Genomic DNA, 6,978 nt, shown 5'->3' with positions numbered 1-6,978 from the left:
AGGTCATGGAAGTTAAACAAGCAGGAGGTGATTGTGCTCAGGCTGGTGGGAAGTGTGTGGTTGCCATCTGGTGGCTAAAGGTAAATAGTACAGGAAACTACGATCATACTTTCTGAATATCTTTTTTTAAAAAAGAATATGCGTGTATTGCTCTTTTTTTACAGTGTTGTTTACATGTATAATATATTCCAAGATTTATTCATTTATATATGCAAACTCTTGGAAAATTTCTTCTCCTTCACCTTTTAATTCCAGAAATCTTCAGTTACTTCAGTAACTTCAGTTACTTCAGTTATATACTCAGTTAATCTTCAGTTACTCTCCCTCATGTAATATACTCACAGACTACTTGTAAAAAGACTTAAAATAGTTGCATGTAGAAGACCAAGAGATTCGCATATGGTCCTCATCCTTTGTCTAGAAGAACATCCATACCACCCTCACCATCCCTGTATCAGCACATCACTAGATCCTGTAGAGTGTAGACAAAATTGTTAGACAGTAACAGATGGTGCTGATTGACCATGGTGTCCAGAAGCTGATATTTTAGTGGCAAAGAGCATCAGAAGGACTGATGCAATTTAAGGCATTAAGGCATGTTTCATTTGTATTTTCAAAATACTGATATACAAGCTTTCCACTCATTCTCCTCACATTTCGTATTTCTTTGCTGTTTTTCCAAATAACTTTGGTTTGTTCCAGGAGAAGAACAAGTTGCTATCAGCAACGTTTCTTTCTTAACTCCCCTCTGCAGGGCTGCCTAAAGGATTCACCCTCTGGGTTTCAAATATAGAACACAATTTCTCCAAGGAGTAAATGAAATGCTACAGTAAGTCAGACTGCCTTTAAGCTATTCAGGTAAGGAAGATATAATTACACCTCTTGGTAAAATACTCATACAAAAGTTATGTATGGTTACAGTGCCACATTTCACAGGCATTCGTACATTTGCATAGCACTAGTCCCATCTGAGGGTGTAAGCTCCTATGTAGGCTCCTATAACTCCTAAATTAATAATATAGCACAGGAAATGTCACATTAGCTCTACAGAAAAGTAATTTTATTCATATTATCACATTTACAGATTTGAATGCAGAATACAGCCAACCTTTTCAGCTTCTTAGCATTCAGGAAAGATCCTTAGCATTCAGGAAAGATCTCATTAATGGGTTTGTTTAAATGGTCTTCATAAAAAAATCCCTCAAGTCCATATTAATTTTACTGATCAGCAGCAACCACTGGAGGACAAGAACCTGCAAGTTAAATGCTCTAATACTAAATACCTTGTCAGAGTTGAATACTGTGTCACCAGTAGCATTCAGGCAGGACATACTCAACTGATCACCACAGGTTATCTGCTGCCATAATTACTTCCAGTGTAGTCTTCAACCATAGAGGTGGAGGACACATTTTCACTTCTCACATAGCACTCTAAGGACACGTGAGATCTTTTTTGAGATGATATTCAGCAATGAAGATAGACCAAAACAGGAATTGTGCCTGCCATTCAAAGACAAAGAAAATTAAAAGTAGATATGGAAGGTATCTTCAGAGTCACTAACTTCATTAAGCTTGTATTTCAAGGCAGAGAGACAGATGGTAATCTTAACTGAACAACAGCACTGTTGAAATTATTAAGGTGTCTCAACAAGAGAAGAAGAAAGGGTGTTTACAACTGAAGTAATTAATCTTGTAGTGACTGATTGGAGAAGTGGACCTCACAGATCTAATTTCATTCACCCTGCAATCTATCAGGACTGCCATTTGAATCAATTTAGTTTTGTGCTTGGTTCAAGCTCCACTGTAATGATGCGTTTTCAACATAAGAAGTCTCAGCAGAAGAGGGGTTTTCTTGTACTGTTAGGTAGAATAGCCAACGTGACTGTGTACTTGAAATGGATTTCTTTCTACAAACAATATTGAATTCACTGACCGAACATGAGAAACAGATGTTAGGGCTTCCTTTTCACACAGAGATTCAAAGAATTGATGACTACTCTTTAGAGGTCAGGGCAGGAGAAAGCATTTTTGCCCTTATACTGCAGGGCTTTCACAGGAAAATGGTTTTTTCTTGCCTTGCCTTTCTTCAGTTTCTGTCTTTGATCTGAACTCTGTCCTTTGCTCATATTTTTTTCGACAGTTGCATATCCTTTTATTGCTCTCTCAATTGCTTTTTTTTTTTTTTTTTTTTTTTTTTTTACCAGGAGGTTGAGTTCACTTCAGTTTGTGCTTCAAATGTTGATCACACAAAGTTCAGGAGTCTGATTTATTTGTGTACATTCCAATGTAACAATAGTGAAGTTTATTTCTGAAGAGACCAGAGTGAGACAGCTGTGATTTAGGCCAACGCTACAAATTTGAGAGCAGTACCAAAAACCAGTGAGGTATTTAGGTGTCTGTTTGGGGAGAAGGTCTTTTGGGATATTTGTCAAGGAATGATAGTGCTTGAAATATGGAGATGAATGGGGGGAATAAAACCTTCCCACTTTTTACTGACAGAAATTCTGATACAGTAAGTTGAATTTTCCTTGGTAACTTTTTTCTCTACATGTAGACAGTTCATCACTGCCTTTGTCAAATCTTGTTTTTGCAGTAACAGTAGTAGCAAAGACCAAGAACTAGTTAATTCATCATGTGGTAATCAAATATAGACTTAAAGAATAAAACAGGCTTTAGATTCAGGGAAGTTACTGTAGTCTTCTAGTCAGGACATGAGGCTGAGAAATGGGAGACCTTCCTGTCTACTCATGACTTTAGTCAGACAGGTTGGAAAGACTCTTACTTCAGACTCAGTGGGGATCAAAAGAAGCACTCTGCTTAAAGTGCTTCAAACTACCCAAGTGAAATGGTGCTACCAAAGGCCTTCATTTCTCCATATAATAAAAGAAATAAAAAGAAATATATAGAAAATAAAGAAATAAAAGAGAATGACATCTTCAAACAGAAATATTCTGAATAGGACAAAAATTGAAACAGACGCTGTAAATTCTAGAGCAAATATTTACTTCTTACATCTGACCAGAAAAAAAAAAAATCCCACTGAGAATTATTAGCCTCTCATTTCTGAGAAAATAAAACTCACAACAGGAAACTATTACAAAAAATAAGCTTCATACTTCACATTACAATGCAATCACACAACAAACACAAATGTCCATAACAGGAGTGCCTTTTTTTAACTTGTTTTTAAAATTTAAAACCACTATGCCTTGCTCGTGAACAGAATTGAAAAGGATCCATGCTACTGACTACGTGCTAAATTTCTTCCAGCTGCAATAGAAGATCTTAAAGAATAAACAGTTAGGAGCAGACAAAATTGTCAAAACACATACAGCAGTGATAATCACAGCAACCCCACTATTCTATAAAATTCAAAGAATACAGCTTATCAGCTAATGGTGACTCACCAGAAGTAAAGATGAGTATTTAACACACAATGCAATTTAAGTTGTAAGCACAGGAAAAAAACCCAAACCTTATACTTTTCTCCTGAATCATGCCAAAACTGAGATATTAGTAGGCTTCAGAACACCCTAGGACAGCTATGAGGGAAGCAAAAATTACTAGGAAGCTCATCTTAAGGCAGTTGCAACATTTTTTGATTTCTCAGAGCAGAAATGCAAATGTTTTGGTATCAGCTATGCCCTAAAATGTGGAAGGACCACCATGTACTAGTTCATTAATTCTTCTCCATTCTCCTTGTTTTCCATGCTCCAGTCTTTGCTAGAAGAACTACACAAAGAATCTATGCCTGCTATATGTGAAGGATCGATTTCCTGAGAAGACAAAACTGAAAACCGTCACAGAAATTTTGTCTTTCTGTAAAAACTTGTTCTCTACCCATAGAAAACTCCAAGGCAGTTCAGTCTTAATGGAGTTAATTCTGCAGTAATAACATGCCATTTATGTTGTCATGGTGATATTAGCACAGAGCAGTTTGAGCTGATTTAACGTTCTGCTGCCCCAAAACGGACAAATACTCCTTGGATCACCTTTTGTCATGTTGGCAGCGCAGCTTGTCTGACTCCTCCACTGGCCAAATCAATGCCATAACTCAGCAGCAAAGTGAAGTTGAGAGATGTGAATACTTTTTGTTACTATACTGAGGCCTAATGAATCAGTTCATTAGCAGTCCAGTGAGCAGAACAAAATCAGAAAACTGATTTGTGAAGCCAAGCATAGCAAAATCTCTCATTCAGTATAAGGTGTTACACCAGTGAAGGCATTTTTCTGCATCTTGCAGCATTGGGGCTGAGTGTAAAAATTGTTCCAATCCAGAATTACCTCAGATCTTTCCATGGGTAGCAGAGACCCTTAAATGCCTTTACACTAGTTCACTGTACCTTCCTGTTCCTTCTTTTACAATGCTTTACCCCAAAATGCTTTGAATAACTAGACCCTCTCCTGCAAATAGCGGGATATATATTTCTATTACTTCTGTAGCAACTAAAGTGTCCAGCAATTCATCAGTAGACACCAGATAATGGGACCATATTTCTGATAAGAGTAACTGTCAACATTCCAGACAGAATGGAGTTAACAGCACACCTGAGCAGGCAGTTACTCTGGCCAATTCATTACTGTTTCTACAAGGGCATAAGAATGGATTTCCTTGCAGGGTCTTAAGAGCTGGAAGAGGAGGAAAAAAAGATACAAAAGGAACTCAGAAGAGGAGAGAGACACAATGAGTGAACCATTACAGTGGGAAAGCAGTCCTGCCATTGCTGCTTTTTCTGCCAGTCACTAGAGCTTCAGGATAAGGAATGTTACCACAGCCCTGTTATTACTCCACAGTCCTCTAAAAGCACACTGTACTTTTAAGAAAAAAACCTACATGAAAATCTAATAAAAAAATGAATACCAAAAGTTAAATCAGGGAGTTGCTGTTTACATTGACTTTTATCATTGCTCACTGCTTCATGTAGACACAAAGATAGCATTCTGCCTTCTTTATACAGAGACCTATAGGGCGAAAGATGTTAAGGAAGCTCCAGTTTCATTTCTAGTACATAGGCATATGTGACACCTTGCAGAATGGGATATTTCAGAAGCTCTGCAATGACTTGTGAAAATCAAAAGCAGTTTAGTTTATAGGCACCTGAGAAACTTTCATCTATGAAATTTCTACTGCAAATACAACAAGAACAGGATACAGAATGGGAAAGGAAAACAGAAATTATAAACCTCCTTATTATTTATATGCTTTATATGAGTGAAAAGTGTGAAGCTGGGCTTTTGGATAGTTTGAAAATATGGAGCTAGAATAAAGTGCAAGAAAATTTTCCAGGTGAAAAGTCATCTAGGTTTCATTTCCTGGTTTTCTATTGTCACTTTAAAGCAATACATCTAATTTCATTAATTCGTGAAGCATGTAATAATAATTTCTATCAAAACCACCAGATTCAGTGAGTGGTTACATAGCATAATAGACTTGGCATTCATGAATTTCTGTACTTTAAAAAAAAAAATATATTTAATCCTACGTAACACTTGGGAATTAGATCAGCCTTTTCATTTCATTTAACATTCATTTTAATTTCCTTTAACATCCTAGTTGGATCAGGTTGCACAGGCCTTTGTTCAGGTGTTCTGAAAAGTTCCAAGAATATACATGCCACACCTTTTGGCAGCCTGTTCTAGTGCTTATCCACTCTCATGCTGAATGACCTATGAGCATGACACTTCTAGTTTTTTAAAGGTTTCATCCATTTTTTTGTCTTCAGGGAGGAATCAGTAGAAGATCAACCCTGATCAACCCAAGATATGATCTCCCCTGGTTGCACATAATCTCTCAGCCATCCTGCTACCAATTCCACAGCAAAATTCCATGAATCTTTGCATCCACTCTGACAGTTAAAACTGTAACAAAACCTGGCAGCTGTATCCAAACACTGATTTATTTCACAAGCTATAAAGTTGTCCTCTAGACAGCGACAGACACTACAGAAGTAAAGACACTGCAGAATAACTTGTAGACAACAGATTTTACTTTCTTCAACTTATGCTTTAACTAAAAGACCCAGCCATGATGCTCTTTTTAGGAATACCAGATTTATAAATTCCTAAATAGCAGATACCATGCAACTACTGTATTGTTGGTGCTCTTCACAACACTTCTGCTTTCCACAGGCCCAAACAGTTCTGTAGAGTGCTTGCATTTGCTGTTGAGAACAGGCTGTCAATGCTATATGTGGACATGGACATAACACAACTATAAACTTTACATCTTAAACATGTCTTCCTAGCTGGCATCTCAGCAAGGTGAGCATTCTGAGTATGAATATCCTCGCAAAGCCCAGGAGTTCACCTCTAAGTGCAATGTTCCTTTATGTTCGTGGACCTAAAGTGTACAGCCTTACCCCAGATGTGATGACTGAAGCGAATGGAGAGTTTTTTCCCAAAGCCCTACAGTGGAGATTTTAAGAGGTATTAAAAAAGGCTCCAGCAAAGTCAAGTGTGTACAAGGTTTGAAGCTTGTGCTGTTCTTCCAAGTAACAAGAGAGAGGGAGGGCAAGAGGAACTGGTGTCAAGTTGCACCAAGGAAGGCTTAAATATTTGGAAAAATTTCTTCACCAAAAGGGTTGTCAACCACTGGAACAAAGTGCCCAGGGCAGTGGTTGAGTCACCATCCCTGGAGATATTTAAAAGATGTGTAGATGTGGTGCCTAGGAACATGCTTTAGTAGACTTGGCAGTGCTAGGTTTATGGTTGGACGTGATGATTTTAAGGGGCCTTTACAAACCTAAATGATTCCATGATTGTAAATGAGTAGGTGGGGTGCATACACATTCTTTGGAGTTTTAAGTCTGTAAACTGGAATGAAACAGAGGTATGTGCAAGTCAACTCACCTTCACATGGACATGTCTGAAGAGCCTTGATAGCCTTTCAGAGGGTGTTGGATATTGAGGTACAGTATTTGTTACATTAAAGCTTCTAAAATCATGGCTTTTACCTTTTGTCTTTCCTCTCACATTCTC

This window comes from Calypte anna, chromosome 1 (genome assembly GCF_003957555.1).
Source record: "Calypte anna isolate BGI_N300 chromosome 1, bCalAnn1_v1.p, whole genome shotgun sequence".
Lineage (NCBI taxonomy): Eukaryota > Metazoa > Chordata > Aves > Apodiformes > Trochilidae > Calypte > Calypte anna.
Note: the sequence above shows the minus strand (reverse complement) of the source record.